General features: G+C 42.8%; 1 protein-coding gene across 1 annotated transcript in view; it reads left to right on the top strand.

Moving 5' to 3' along the window:
* EIPR1 (EARP complex and GARP complex interacting protein 1) overlaps positions 1–15944 on the top strand; it is a 163453-nt gene that overhangs the window by 85527 nt on the left and 61982 nt on the right. The gene's annotated exons all lie outside the window — the stretch shown is intronic.

Genomic DNA, 15944 nt, shown 5'->3' with positions numbered 1-15944 from the left:
ACCGGTAGTGTAAATTCAAACCCAATTTTTTGTAAGGATCGATGCAGTTTATATATTCTCAGGGTAGACTCTATTTTTCTACCCAGAGCCATAGCTGAGATAAACAAGTTTTTTTGACATTTCCCTATACCAGCTGGAGAGTAATTTTTTCTAGCTCGTTCTTTTAATGAGGAAGTGACTTTTCAGGAGCTTAGATTTTTGTAGACATCTTAGTTCCAACTCTACCTTTTGTGGGCCTAAAGTTTACTTTCCTGTTCTGTGTGTAGTCTTTAGATTTTTAGTAGGGGCCAATATTGAAAGGGCAATCGTAGTTTATCATTTTAGTTTCAACAACAGCTTTATTTTTTGCTCCTGGTCATATTCTTTACTTTCCTGAAAGCATAGCTCTGCACTTAAAAATATATCTAAGTATTTTATATAAGGCATGATTTTTTTCAGAATGTATAATTAGCTCTATTGCTAAAATCAGAAGTCCTAGAATCTATCAAGTTATAAATGAAAGGTACTGTTAATAAAGATGCTGTAAGATAAAATAATTTCAAACCTGTACTTCCATCCCTGGGCCTCAAATATAAATATCCAGCTGTCTGGTAGCCATTGTCACCTAGATAGTTCTTGCTATCTCAAAAGCAGCACAATCTAAACCATGTTCTCCTCTGATTCACTCATATCAGTGAGCGCCACTGTTATTGGCTTAGATATGTAGGTGAGTTTATCACCTTTTGTCAGGGTCAAGAAATCACTTTAGATGCAGGCATACCTCATTTTATTATGCTTCACTTTCTTGCATGTCGCAGGGATTGTGTTTTTTTACAAATTAAAGGTTTGTGGCCACCCTGAATTGGTCACGTCTATCAATGCCATATTTTCAATAGCGTGGACTCACATCATGTTTCTGTGGCACGTTTTGATAATTCTCTCAATATTTCAGATTTTTTCATCATTATTATATCTATTAAGGTGATGTGTGATCAGCGATCTTTGACATTACTGTTATAATTGTTTTGGGGTCCCACGCCCATATAAGATAGCAAATGTAATCCATAAATGTGTGTGTTCTGATTGCTTCATCAACTGGCTGCCCTCCCTCCCCCCAGTTTTTCTCTGTCTCCATGGGCACACTATTGAAATTAAGCCAGTTGATAGCCCTACAGTGGCTTCTAAGTGGTCAAGTCAAAGAAAGAGTCACATATCTTTCACTTTAAATAAAAAGCTATAAATGTTTAAGCGTATTGAGGAAAGCCTGTTGAAAGCTAAGATAGGCTGAAAACTAGCCCTCTATTGCCAGTTAGCCAAGTTGTGAAAGTAAAGGGAAAGTTCTTGAAGGAGATTAAAAGTGCTACTGTGGTGAGCACACCAATGGTAGATAAGAAAGCAAAACAGGGCTGGGCTTGGTAGCTCAGCCGGTAATCCCAGTGCTTTGGGAGGCTGGGGTGAATGGATTGCCTGAGCCCGTAGGCTCGAGACCCACCTGGGCAACTTGGCGAGACCTCATCTCTACAATAAATAAAAAATTAGCCGGGCATGGTAGTGCATGCCTGTAGTTCCAGCTACTTGGAAGGCTGAGGCTGAAGGATTGCCAGAGCCCAGCAGGTCGAGGCTGCAGTGGCCGGGAGTGGGCACTGCACTCCAGTCTGGGTGACAGAGTGAGACACCAACTCAAAAAAAAAAAGAAAGGGTTGATAGGGAGAAAGTTTGAGTGGTCTGGATAGAAGATCAAACCAGCCACAATATTCCCTTAAGCCAAAGCCTAATCTAGAGCAAGATCCTCTCCTTAATTCTATGAAGACTGAGAGAGAGACTGAAAAAGAAAAGTTGGAATCTAGCAGAGATTGGTTTAGGGAAAGAAACCATCTCCATAACATAAAAGTGCAAGGAGAAGCAGCCAGTGCTGATGGAGAAGCTGCACCAGGGCATCCAGAAGATCCAGCTAAGCTCATCAACGAAGGTGGCTACACGAAACAGTAGATTTTCTTTTCTTTTCTTTTTTTTTCATTTATTTAATTTGCTTTGTTTTTCTTTTTATTAATCAGTATTTTTTATTTTGATATTATGGAGTACAGTTAAGGGTTAGGTATACAAATATGTTTTGTTCAGGCACCCTTGTTGATAAGGAGTATCTCCCCATCCCCAGACAGATATTTACTACCATTAATCCCACCTCCCTTCCCCTCTCTCTCCCCCCCATAGTTTCCCACCACTGTCAATCCTTTTTTTATAGTATTATGGTAGATGTTCAAGGTCCACTATATAAGTGAGAACATGTGATACTCAGATCTTTGTTTCTGTGAGAGGTCACTCAGTATTATAGACTAGTTCCATCCAGGTTCCTGCGAAATTCATGATTTTGTTCTTTTTTATGGCTATGTAGTATTCCATCGTGTACGTACGTACCACATTTTTAAAATCCAGTCCTCTTTTGATGGACAGCAAGGCTGATTCCAGGTTCTTGCTATTGTGAACAATGCTGCGATAAACATACATGTGCAGGTATCTTTTTCATAGAGTGATTTGAGTTCTTCAGGGTATATTCCCAGTAGGGGGATTGTGGGGTCATATGGGAGGTCGATATTTAGAGCTTTTAGGAATCGTCACACTGTTTTCCACAGAGGTAGCAATAGTTTGCACTCCCACCAACAGTGTATAAGTGTTATTTTTTGTTATTGATAATTGCCATTCTGATCTGACAAAGGCTTAACATCTTGAATCTACAAGGAACTCAAACGTGCTGAAAAGAAAAAAACAAACAACCCCATTATAAAGTGGGCAAAAGATATGAACAGACACTTCTCAAAGGAAGACATCCAAGCAGCCAACAGACACATGAAGAAATGTTCAACCTCACTAATCATCAAGGAGATGCAAATCAAAACCACACTGAGAAACAGTAGATTTTCAATGGAGATGAAATCGCCGTCTAGGAAAAAGACACCCTTTAGGACTTTCATAGCTAGGAGGAATCATTGCCTGGCTTCAGAGCTTTAAAGGATAGGCCGACTCTCTTGTTGAGAGCTAGAGCAGCTGGTAAGTTTAAGTTGAAGCAGTTCTCGTTTACTATTCTGAAAGTTCTAGGACACTTAAGAATTATGCTAAGTCTTCTCTGCTTGTGTTCCCAAAACAACAAAGTCTAATGATAGTGCATCTGTTTATAGCATGGCTTACTGAAAATGCCCAGTTTCCTAAAATGCCTACTGTTGACATCTACCATTTAGAAAAAAAAAGATTTCTTTCAAAATATTATTGCTCACTGTCAATGTACCTGGTTACCCAAGAGTTCAGATGGAAAGGCACAAGGAGACTAATGTTGTTTTCATGCCTAGTAACACAACATCCGTTTTTCAGCCCATGGATCAAGGAGTATTTCGACTTTCAAGTCTTAATATTTAAGGGGTATATTTCATAAGGCTATAGCTGCCAGATCATGATTCCTCTGGGCAAGTGATCTGGGCAAAGTGCATTGAAAACCTTCTGGAAAGGATTCACTATTCTAGATGCCTTTAAGAACATTTGTGGTTCATGGGAGGAGGTAAAAATATACACATTAATAAGACTTTGGAAGAAGTTGATTCCAACCCCACAGATGATTTTGAGAGACTCAAAACTCCAGTGGAGGAAGGTACTACAGATGTGGCAAAATAGCAAGAGAACTAGAATTAGAAGTAGAGCCTAAATATGTGACTGGATTGCTGCAATCTCATGATAAACTTGAAAGTATCAGAAGTTGCTTCTTTTGGATGAGCAAAGAAAGTGGTTACTTGAGATGAATTCTATTCCTGGTGAAGATGTTGTGAACGTTGTTGAAATGACAACAACGGATTTAGAGTAGTCTAGAACTTAGTTGAGAAAGCAGCATCAGGGTTTGAGAGGATTGACTCCAATTTTGAAAGAAGCTCTACTGTAGGTAAAATGTTACCAAATAGCAGTTCATGCTACAGAGAAATGTTTCATGAAAGAAAGCATCAGTCAGTGCAACAAACTTCATTACTGTCTTATTTTCAGAAATTGCCACAGCCTCTCCAACCTTCAGCACATACCACCTTGATCAGTCAGCAGCCATCAACATCAAGGCAAGACTTCCACCAGTAAAAAGATCACGACTCACTGAAGGCTCAGATGATTGTTAGTATTTTTAGCAATAAAGTATTTTTAAATTAAGGTATGTCCATTTTAAAGACATAATCCTATGCATACTTGATAGACTGCATTATAGTGTCAACATAACTTTTAAATGTCCTGGGAAACCACAAAATTCATGTGACTCACTTTATTGCAATATTTGCTTTATTGTGATGGCCTGGAACCAAATCTGCAAATATCTCTTTAGTATGTCAGCTTTCAGAAAGAAGAGATTTCATCCAGGGAATTGAGGATGCAGGAAAAATGGGGACACTGGAGTAACAGAACTTATTATCAGTAAGGGTCAGGAAATCACTCCACGTACAAGCACACACATTTTATTGTGCTTCACTTGGTCACATGTTGCAGAGATTGTGTCTTCTACAAACTGGAGGTTTGCGGCAGCCCTGCATTAGAGGTGAGAATGACTTAATGTGCTCTGCATCACTGCACCCTCGAAGCCTTACCAAACATGGGGACATGGACTTTCCATAGGTCTTACTTCCCTCTCTTTGTATCTGTTTTACTTGGGCACCTATGCCTGAAACTTCCTGTTGGCAGTCCTGTCTGCACACCATCTCTGGTGTGCTTTCTGTTCATGTGACTGACATCTCTGTGCATGAGGTCAGGCTGTATCAGTCTGGGCAGGTGGTGGAAACCAGACAGGTTAAACAGGGAAGTTTAGGACAAAGAAGACCTAAGTATGATAAAAGAATAACTGGCACCAGATATAAGGAAACTCACTCAGGTGCTCTAGGACCGAGCAAGGGTACCCAGGCAGGAAACACTTGAGAAGGGCACAGACCTTGCAGGAGAAGGGGTAACAGCCCACTGAACAGATGCGAAGGTTACTGCTTTGACCAGGCTGGAGCTTGTCTGTAGTCACTGGGCAAGCAGAAGGCTGCCGTATGGAATGCACACGTGGAGCAGGTGGTCACAGCTGGTGGCAGAGTGTTTTCTGGGAGTGCAGAGCAGGTGGGAACTGTCTGGGTTGCAGATAGGCAATGCAAGGGCCTTTGGTAGGAACTAGAATGCCGGCATCGGCCTGGGACCTTCCAGAGCCGGTGAGGGCAGGAAGCCTTGGGGTTTCTATATTGCGAGGCTCATGGAAAGATTATCACCAGGCTGAGGCAGCAGTGTTACAGAGGGACCAAGGGCGTTGTTGGGATTTGCAGGGGAGGGGGAGTGCGTATCCTTCTGGACATGCTCACAACCACTCACAGGACCACATTATGGAAGACCCTTCCTCCTGCAGCATCCCTCCAGGGCCTTCTACTGAGAACATGGGCTGACTTTCAAGGAGAGAGGCTTAAAGGTGTCTGGTGTATCACAGAGCAGTTTGCAGGGTGCTTTCAGAGCTGAAGGTGACAAATCGGTAGCTGGTACAGGCAGAGCCAATAAATTTCTGGAAAGGGCAGAGGGTGAACATTTTAGGCTATGTAGGCCATATGGGCTCTGTCTTATCTTTTTTATGTGTGTTCTTTTATGTCTCTTTTAAAAAAGGAAACCTTTCTACACTGCTGGTGGGAATGCAAACTAGTTCAACTTCTATGGAAAAAGAGTGGTGATTCCTAAAAGAACTAGAAATTGACCTTCCATATGACCCAGCAATCTCCCTTCTGGTAATATATCCAGAGAAACTTAAATCACTCTACAAAAAAAGATACCTGCACCTGCATGTTTTTTGTAGCACTATTCACAATAGCAAAAACATGGAACCAACCGAGCTACCCATTGAAACCAGACTGGATAAAAAAATAAATGTAGTACATGTACACGATAGAATATTACATAACCATAAAGGAGAACAAAATTATGGACTTTGCAGCAACTTGGACAGACTTTGAGTCTATAATACTCTGTGATTTATCTCAGAAACAAAGAACTGAGTACCACATCTTCTCAATCGTAAACGGACCCTGAACATTTGCCATAATACTATAAGAAAGGGATTGGCAGTAGCTGGAAACTGCTGGAGGTGGGGGGCATATTACATTAATAAAGGTACCTGATTTCAAACCAGGCAAAGTGGGGACCCAGGGTTGCCCAAACTTTACCTGTATGATGACCACTTGTATATACCTAGTCCTGAATTGTACCCCACATCTTTAAAATAAAAAATTTTTTTTAAATGCAGAACCATTCTTAACTCATGGGCTACACAAAAACAGGCTGTGGGCCAGATGTGGCCAGTGGGCACAGTGTGTCCGCTCTGGGCCGGTCTGGTGGCGAGCCCAAGGATCTTGATGTAGGTTTGAAGCAGGTTGTGAATGTGTACTGCTGTCCCTGCCAGGTGGTGGCAAATGTCTTCTGGTGACCCTTTCAAACTGGTGTTGTGTAAAACAAACTGCTAGATCAATTTCTGTATGTCAGAGACTAGGGCTATGTTGTTTTGTCCTTGTAACAACAGTGTATCGAAGTAAGTGCAATTGGGTCACCAACCTGATTAAGCTTGTGATAATACACTGCTATTCTCGAAGAGCTTTCTGCTGCTACCTAGGCCAAACAGGTGGGTTTAATGGGAGTATGATGAAAGTCAGTACCTCAGGATCTTTCAAGGCTTTGACGGTGGTCCTAGCTCTCCATTCCCACCAGTGTTGCGGTGTTCTTTCTGGTTGACTATTTTGATGTGGGAAGGATATTCGTGGGGCTTCCATCTGGTCCTTCCTGTCATCATCGGCTCTGCAGACTGTGGCGTGAGTTCTGTGTGGGAAGCCTGCTCACACCAGGTCTGTCTGTTCCAGTATGTATGCAGGAATTGGGAAAATGCCAGTAGGTTGGATGTGCTGCCCCCACTGGGCCCTCTGTAAGGTGAACTTGGTCTCCCATTCAAGTACTAACCAGGTCTGACCCTGCTTAGTTTGTGAGATGGTGATATTGTGCACCTTCAGGGTGCCATGGCCCTAGACAGTAAGGTAGACTTGGACGACAGCTCTCACGTCCCATTTGGCCTAGACCGTGGTGATATGTTGAGTGCAGCAGGACTAGCCTTGATTCTGGGTCCGTGTGGCAGTTCTTACAGGTCTGGGTAGTTCCTTTTCCCCATGTTCAGCTCTCCCAAAAAATAGCCACATGTACTTCCCCGAGGGGACCTGGGTTCCCCTGAAGTCAAGGACTTCTAGATCTGTGGACTGTCTGGCGGAGAGCTGAGAGAGGCCATGATTCTGTATTGTGGTGACCAGGCCAGCTTTTTGTTTCAGGCCCTGAGATCTACTGGCATGTGCATTGTGGGTTCTTTTTCTCTTTTGGCCACTGCTACAGCTCCATCTGGGCTAGACTGCTCCAACTGGCATTTCATTCCGGTGCCCACCGTGTCTCTGGAGCTTGTGGCCGTTTGGCCCCTGACACCCCCACTTCTCAGCCCCCCTTCTCATCGGGCCAGGGAGCCTGTTGCAATGCTGCACCTCCTCCTGCTGTCCCAGCTGCCAGAGCTTGCCAGAGGTGCTGGTGCCCCACATGGTGCCTGCAGGATGAGCCCTGATGTCATCCTCATCTTCTTCATCAGCTTGCTGCCTCACTGCACCCTCTACTCCTGCACATTCGATGACTCTGTAGTCTGTATATGGTGCTTCCCTAAAGCATTTACAAGGCCAACAGAGAAAAGTATTTTTAGGCACAGATTTTCAGACATCCTATCAGGCACACCGCGTTCCACCTGCGCCAGGTGATTGCTTGGTGGCACTGTATTCTTCATTCACCCTGCTCAGCTGTGCCAGACTCATAGTGATGGCTTCGGTCTCTAAAAATAGCCCTCCGATTCTTAATGTGCTCATTATGTTGCAGCCCCTGTGGACGCCGCCTTCTCCTCCAGCTGGGGATCAGATTGTGTCCCCCAGCCAGGGCATTGTTAGCCCTTTAGCCGAGCTGACTGGAGCTGCTATTCATGCTCACAAAGGCTCTAATCTCCTTTGAATTCCTCTAAGCCTTTTGACTCGGTAATCCCTTACAGCAAGCTGTACACTCCACTGGTAAGGTGGCAGCCTCGAGTACGCTTCTTCCATTCATGTTGCCCTGATTATCTCTTTATCTCATTAAGTGCCTTTAGCTCTTGTGTTAACATGTAAAAAGTAGATAGCGGCATCAAATTGGCCTTAAAGACACAACTTGGTATTTTCTCTTTCAAAGCAGCAGACGGCTAAACAAGTCAAGAGGCTTCATCTCATTCCTGACTCCGGTGCTAATGAGCCGAGTGAACTTGGAAAAGTCAATTCACTTCTCTGGGCCTCAGTTTCCTCATTTGTGAAATGAAGGGGCCGTGTTCATTCAGATGATACGTGAGTTCCCCGACTTGGGTCAGCACGGGTGGGGCTGCTCTGTGCACTTGAGCTATGTTTTGTGCCACAGGCTTGGTTTTATGTGGCGGCGGCCTTGAACCCTGCCCTCTGGGGGCTCCTAGACATTATAATATTAATTTTGCACAGGCAGTTACATTACAGGACCTCACTTCAGGAGAGTGTTAAAAACAGAGATAAAAGATGAATGCCTCCCTGCTTATTACAGTATTTTCTTTCTAAAGATCGGATTTTCCTTCTTAAAAGGACCTTGGTTTCTTTGATAGCTGCTGGATGTGCATTGAATGCTCTGTTGAGATTCATACAGCTATGGGACTCCTCAGAGTTTCAAAACCAATCTGTGTGTCTCCATGGGTATACCGCCAGTGTTTCTTACTTAGTACTGTTTACCTTCCATTTCAACTGCTTCTGAGGATTTGGAGAGGGTCTCATAATGCCTACCGCATTCCCTGAACTTAAAGCACACTCTTCATTCAGCAAATGTTGCAACTTTGTTCATTTCTAGGGGTGGTGATGTTGGCAGATGCCACCTACAATGCACATAACTCTGTAACTTTCTGGTTTTTCTCAGGGTGAGTTTTAGTGTTCACATATTTTAGTAGTGGACTTTGGACTCACCAGATGATCAGACTGAGTTCTAGAAAGAAAATTTTTTGATCTTTCAGAAAATCTAAATAAATTTTTCATATACTAGAAATTCCATTAAACTTTTTTCCTTTTATGTATCAATATTTAGAAAACTTATTAGTTCAGTAGTTTTTTGCAAAGGTACCTGGTGAAGTTTTCTTTTAGTTTCATAAGAACTTGCACATGGTTAATATAGCTGATGCTTCTATCTGCTGTAGTTACTCGTTTTCATCTGTCATGCCCAATGGGAACCTCCTTCCGTCCCCTCTGACCTCTGACATTTCTTCAGTAGTGTTGGTAACTCCCTTGTTTGCTGTACACGGGAAGGTCTTCATTTGTTATTTATTCTGTTCATCCGGGGCACAGTGACTTGAAGACGCTAGGAAGTTAATTATTATATGGAATCAACCTGGATATCCATCAGCAGATGAATGGATAAAGAAAATATAGTTACACACACAATTCGAATACTATTCAGCCCTGACAAAGAAGGAAATCCTGTCGTTCACAGCGCTGTGGATAAGCCCTGAGGATTTTATGTTAAATGAAATAAGCCAGGCACAGAAAGAGAAATACCACATGATCTCATTTACATGTGGAATCTAAAAAAGTCAAATCACAGAAGCAAAGTAGATGGTGGTTACCAGAGGTTGGGGGAGACAGGACTGGGCAGAGGAGAGAGTGGCAGGTCAGAGGACACAGGCTTCAGTTACACAGGAGGAACTTCAGAAGGTCTATATACATCATGATGTCTCTATATACATCATGATGCAATATACTGTATATTTAAAAATTTTTAAGAGAGTAGATTTAAAGTGTTTTCCCGACAAAAGATGGTAAATATGTAAGGTAATGCAAAAGCTACTTAGCTTGGTTTAACAATTCTACAATGTATACATACATTAAAACATCATGTGGTGTAGCATAAATATATATATAATTTTAATCTGTCAATTAAAAATATGAAAAAAAGTTCATAGTGCCCACAGCACCATTTGCTGGGAGCAAGAGTCTTATAGAAAAGTATGGGGTTGTCAGCTCATGTATCGTGTTGTCAGAAGCAGAAGGACTGTGTTCAGCACATGTGTCTTATCCTGGAGAGGGCTGTACCTGTGCTGGATGTCCTGCCTTGTCCACCCAGCACTTCTGGATGGTGTGATGTGTGATATGAACAGTGGACCCTGTGGCTAGGGGCCCACTCCTGCTTGCTACATAGTACCGTAGCTTCTCTGATCATATGCTGTTTGTGGTGGGGCCCTCTGCCCAGGGCTTCAGGGTTCTGGCTTTGTTTCACAGCCAGGAAAGACAGACTCACACCTGGAGTAGGTATTTGTGCTTGTGAACTGACATGCCATCTTGCTGCATGTGGCACCATGGTTCTCCAATCTTTGTCTTCAGTCTTTTTCCTTCCAGGCTACTAACCTAGTCAGCAAGGCATTCGGCCATGCTCTTGAGCATATACCATTTCCTGCACGCTAAGAGGGTGGCCAGAGCAGTGCCCAAAGCTCTGAGCCTCGCGGTTGTCCTTCCCACCACAGCCCTCCAGGTGCCTTCTCCTGAGCATGGCTGTGTGGTAACTCTAGCCCACGTTTGGCTTGGACCCCACCCTGAGCCCATCCATCTATAAAACAGCTCAGGTCTTTCTCCCACTTCAGCTAAGTGTGTCCCACACAGCCATAGGCATGAGTGCAGAGAGGGCACTGGGGATCCTGTGATGTCTGGGCACCTATCCTGCAGTGTTCTTGTCCCCTCTGGTTCTTCCCGACTCTGCCCTGGGTACACAGTTACCATTGTACAGTAGATGGCTGCTGGCCCTGTCTGACCCCGTGACCTGGTTGACTACTCCTGAGCTCATCTTTGAGTGGCACATGCCACTTGGTGCCCGATGGTCAGGAGTTCCATCTTTCAGGGCCCAGAAACATGCTAAGAGTTGTTTTTCTTTTAGGTTGGAAAATACAGTTTATTTAGAAAGGAAATTAGAGCGAGAGAGAGAGAGAGAGAGAGAAGAGAGAGGAGATTTACTTCTCCAAGGTCGGAGAGGCCAAAGCTTAGGAAACATGACCCCCATAGCTGAAAGAATACATGGACTGGCCAGTACTTAAAGAAACAATGGCAAATGATGAGAGAGAGAGGAGAAAAGAGGAGAGAAGAGAGAAGAGGAAGCTGTTTATGTGATCCTCTGCTGCAGAGCCTTGCTCCAGAACCCTGGGGAAAGTCTACGCTGCATGCTTTCTACCACTGACCACTTCCACACCAGTAGGGTCTACTAGATGGTATGTCCCCAGCAGCAGGGCTGCCTTCGTCCCAGCCCTGACTTGCTACAGATCCCTCTCAGCCCTAGGCTGGCAGCCTTCCACGCCACCCTGGCATCTGAGTCTTCCTAGTGTTGCCTCCAGAATGAAGAGGCCTGCCACACATTGCACCTTCTTCTTTGCTTTTCCTCTGGAGGGGCGTCCTGGCATTCTCCTGTGCCTCAACAGAAGCCACAGGTCCCCGAATCTTAGTAGCATGTGTCTCCTACCCTTTTGCCAAGATCTTCTGCACACTACTCCTGCCTCATCTGCATGAGGCCATCAATGCGATGGGTCCATGTGATGTTCCATGGGATCTCCAGTTATCTTTGGACCATATTATGATAGGGAATCAGATAACTGACTTAGCTCTATAGCAAGATTGCACTCTGTTTCTCACTCCTTGTGAGTGCAGATGGTTTCGGATCTCTTTTCCCTGGAATAGGACAGATTGCCTCTGGAAATCAGTGTCCACATGCCATGTACTTGGGACCCTGTAAATCTGCATAACAGGACTCCATGTCTGGCACTGTGGCTGGAGTAGGGCTCCTGCTTTGCTGAGCTTAGAGTTATCTGTGGTTATTCTCCAGGTCCCACTGGCTTTTTGTAGAAACCAGATGTTGAATGAAACAAAGCCATGCCCCTTCTTTTTTTTGATTCTCACGTCAGGCCCCTTTGATGAGATAGGGAGGGAGGGTAGTTTCAGAGGCTTCCATTTGACCTTTCTGCCAGCTCCACAGGCAATGGACTCAATATGGATATTTCACAAACTGCCCAGTATGTTGATACCATTTTATATTCACAAACCATGGAATCGACAACTGAGTGGGTCCACAGTCCCAAAGGATTTACTCTAAGCCAGATTTTGTCCAGGACTATTTATTACTTGGTATCCTAATGCCCCCACTCCGCCTGGGGGACATGATGACATGTTGGGTTGCTGTATATGTGTACGCACAGACTTCATGTTCAGCAGACCTTGAAGTGTCTGGGTAGTTTTGCCCAGGTAACAGCAATCAGGGAGATGGCAGGTAGGTCCCTTTGAGTACAGACTGAGGTAATTATTATAGTAGGTACTTACATTAGGGTTGTGGGTTCCTGACTCCTGGGGATCTGACCATCTTTACGGTCAGTGGTTCCAGGTCTGAAACTGACTCAGATCTGATATTGGGTAAGGAATCATGCCCTCAAATTTTTTTTTATTTTACTACAGGAATATGGGGGTACAAGTGAGGATTAACTCTATGAATAGGCTGCGTGCAGGTGAAGTTTGGGCTTCTAACTGGCCTTCCCTCCCCCTGGTAGTGGACTAGGTACCCTTTGTGTTGTCACATTTTTTTCTGTGATAGATCACTAGATATGATGGTCTCCAACTCCATCCAATGTGCTGCAAAGTCCATGATCTTTTTTGTCTTTATTGGTGTGTAATACTCCATCTTTTTCTTTACCTAGTCCACTTTTGATGGACAGTAGGTGTGGTTCCGTGTTTTTGCTATTGTGAATAGTGCAGCAGTTGGGGCTCTGTGTTCCCGGCCCCTTCTAGGTCCTGTTTGTCTAGGTGCAGTGCAGATATTTGTTTTGTTTTTGAGGCGGGGTTTAGCTTTGTCGCCCAGGCTGGAGTGCAGTGGTGCAATCACGGCTCACCACAGCCTCAAACTCCTAAGCTCATGTGATCCTCCCACCTCCACCTCCTGAGTAACTGAGTAGTACAGCATGCCACCATGTCCAGCTAGTTTTTAAAAATTTTTTTTAGTAGAGACAAGGTCTTGCTATGTTACCTAGGCTGGCCTTGTCCTCCTGGCCTCAAGAAATCCTCCCACCTCATCCTCCCAAAGTGCTGGGATTATAGGCATGAGCCACCATGCTCAGCCTGTAGATCTCTTTATCTGAATAAATTTCCTTCTTTTTTCTGTTCTGCTAAGAGTATTATAAGAAGTGGGCATTAAATTGTATCACATTTTTCTATATCTTTTTATGGTAGTTATATGTATATTTTTGAGTTTGTTAATGTGATTATATTGTCTGATTTTTCAAATGGTAAACAACTCATATGATTGGCATAAATCTCTTTTTTCTTTCTTGCTTGCTTGCTTGGAGAATTTGCATATTCTTTGTGTTGTTTCTTTAAATGCATACTTGGAAGAATGGGGAAATCATCTGAGTCTAGTGGTTTCTTTGTAGAAAGTTTATGTTAGGGTCAGTTTATTTAATAGTTACTGGACTATTCAGTCTTTTTTCCTGATATTCATTCTGTTAAGTTTCAACTTTTCTAAGAATATACCATTTCATCTGAATTTTCAATGTTTTTAATAGAAAACTGTTCATACTTCTCCATGCAATATTTTTAATGTTCATATGCTTTGTGGTGATATTCAACTTTTTATTCCTGACATTGATAGTTTATGCATCTCTCACAAATGCTTTTGGGACAGAGATTCAACCAATTTTTTTTTTTTAAGCTGATCCCTCCCTCATTTATTTCCCCTTCTGGAGGTAGCCTGATGCTTCCAGTTCCTGTGGGCAGTATGAACAAGGTCGCTTCTAATCTTTTCCCTCTGCTTCCTCAGGATTCCATTTTGGGGGCTATGCTACGTCATTTGGTACTGGGCCATTTGCTTTCCAGTTTTAGTTTTTTTTGTTGTTTTTGTTTTTGTTTTGTTTTTGAGTTAGAGTTTCACTCTGTCGTCCAGACTGGAATGCAGCGGCATGCTCCCGGCTACCGCAGCCTCGACCTGCTGGGCTCCAGCCATCCTTCTGCCTCAGCCTTCCAAGTAGCTGGAACTACAGGCGCGTCTACCACGCCTGGCTAATTTTTTGATTTATTGTTGGGATGAGGCCTCATCTAGTTGCCCGGGTGGGTCATGAACCTGCGGGCTCAGGCAGTCTACTCACCTTGGCCTCCCAAAGTGCTGGGATTACAGGCTGAGCCACTGAGCCTGGCCTGCTTTCCAGTTTTTAACATTCAATTGCTCTTCTCATCCTGGTGGATTTATGCTTTTATTTTTATGCTTTTAAAAGACTTTTCTTTCTTTCTTCTTCCTTCTTTCCTTTTTTTGTCGATATCTCTCTCTCTCTCTCTCTCTCTCTCTCTCTCTCTCTCTCTCTCGTCAGGTTCTCACTTCTGTCACCCTCTTTGCTATAATAACATATACCATGATGGTTTTAGGACAGAAGGAAAGTTGGAGTGTCTATTCTGTTAATGTTTTTTCTTGGAAGTTCCTTCATTGCTTTCTCTACCCTATCAAGTTGATGGGCTCTGGGGTAGATAGGTAACAGTGCTACATGAACAGGGTATGTGGAAACTTAGTTGCCTAACTAGTCATTTAAGCTTCATGTCTGGTATAGACTTAGAGGGGAGGTAAATTACTGAAGAATAGCAAATCTTATTTATGGGCATCGCTTTGGTTTATTGAGGGTAACGAGGAAGTAGTTAAGGCATTTGGCAAGCTGGCAGTTATAGAAAAAGAGTCGCTTTCTTTACACATAAATGGAATTCCCCAAAGAAGGAATTTCTTCAGGGAATCTGCACTCGTCGCTTCTTCCATATAATGGCTGTTTTTACTATTCCTGACCTTCGCTGTCTTGTGTACCTCATTCGTCTTGCAATGCAGCCACAAGTAGTTCTCCTGCTATTAGTTCTATCGCTTTTTGGATTAGACATTTCTTTTTCTGTCACTTAGAAAGATTAATATAATCTGTGCCTCTCTTGGACTAATGTTTCTTCAGGCATTCATTTCTTCCTTCCATCTAAAAGTTGCCGACTTTTTCTTTGGTTATTTTCATCTTTCCAGGAGTGCCACTGCCAGTCTCACAGGCTCTACAGAAAGACTGTGTAAGTGAACATTTCAGAAAAAAACGAATAAAAATTGTGTAGACAAAAACCATTGTGCACTCCATTTCATAGTTCAAGCTGGAAATGTTAACATTGTATACACACACACACACACGCACACATAATTTTTTCCTTTAAGCCACAATTGCATATTTTCTTAGACTCAATAAGGTATATAAAATGAGCACTGAATTTGGAATCAGAAAACTCCAGTTGAAATTCTAAGTCTTTTACTTATTATTATATGATCATGGGTAAATGTAATAATAATATTCACAAAGCTACATATTTTGCATTATGTTCACTGCTGTATTTCTTGGTTGATTAGTTGATAATCAGATTGAAAGACTATCATAGCTAATAAGTGATACATTTCTGAATGTAATCTAAAGTCATTCTCATTTTTATAATGCCATACTTGGTTTTTAAAAAAATTCATACTACTCGTGGGTGTTTTTTCTTGCTCTTACATAATGTGTAATATTTTTGTATTTTTCATTTGATATCAATTGATGATTTAATGTTGAAACCTGTTCATTGTTTTGTTGTTTACTGAAGGCCAAAAAAGGAAGGTGTTTAGCACATATGGCAATTTAAAACTAAATGGAAAGCCGATTTTGGAAGGATTTATATTTAGGAATCTAATGTTAAATCTGATTTTTAAACCATTTGTCATATTGAGAAATTTTCTAGAGAGGCAGAGACCGAGAGCCTGACACTTTCCCTGAAAACAAGTGACCCCAGGCTTTCTTATGCAAGTTGTCTCTTTATCTTCCAAGTGGCTTT

Source organism: Carlito syrichta, unplaced genomic scaffold (genome assembly GCF_000164805.1).
Source record: "Carlito syrichta isolate Samal-C Ts95f unplaced genomic scaffold, Tarsius_syrichta-2.0.1 Scaffold305409, whole genome shotgun sequence".
Lineage (NCBI taxonomy): Eukaryota > Metazoa > Chordata > Mammalia > Primates > Tarsiidae > Carlito > Carlito syrichta.
Note: the sequence above shows the minus strand (reverse complement) of the source record. Positions and strands in the feature narration are given on the sequence as shown.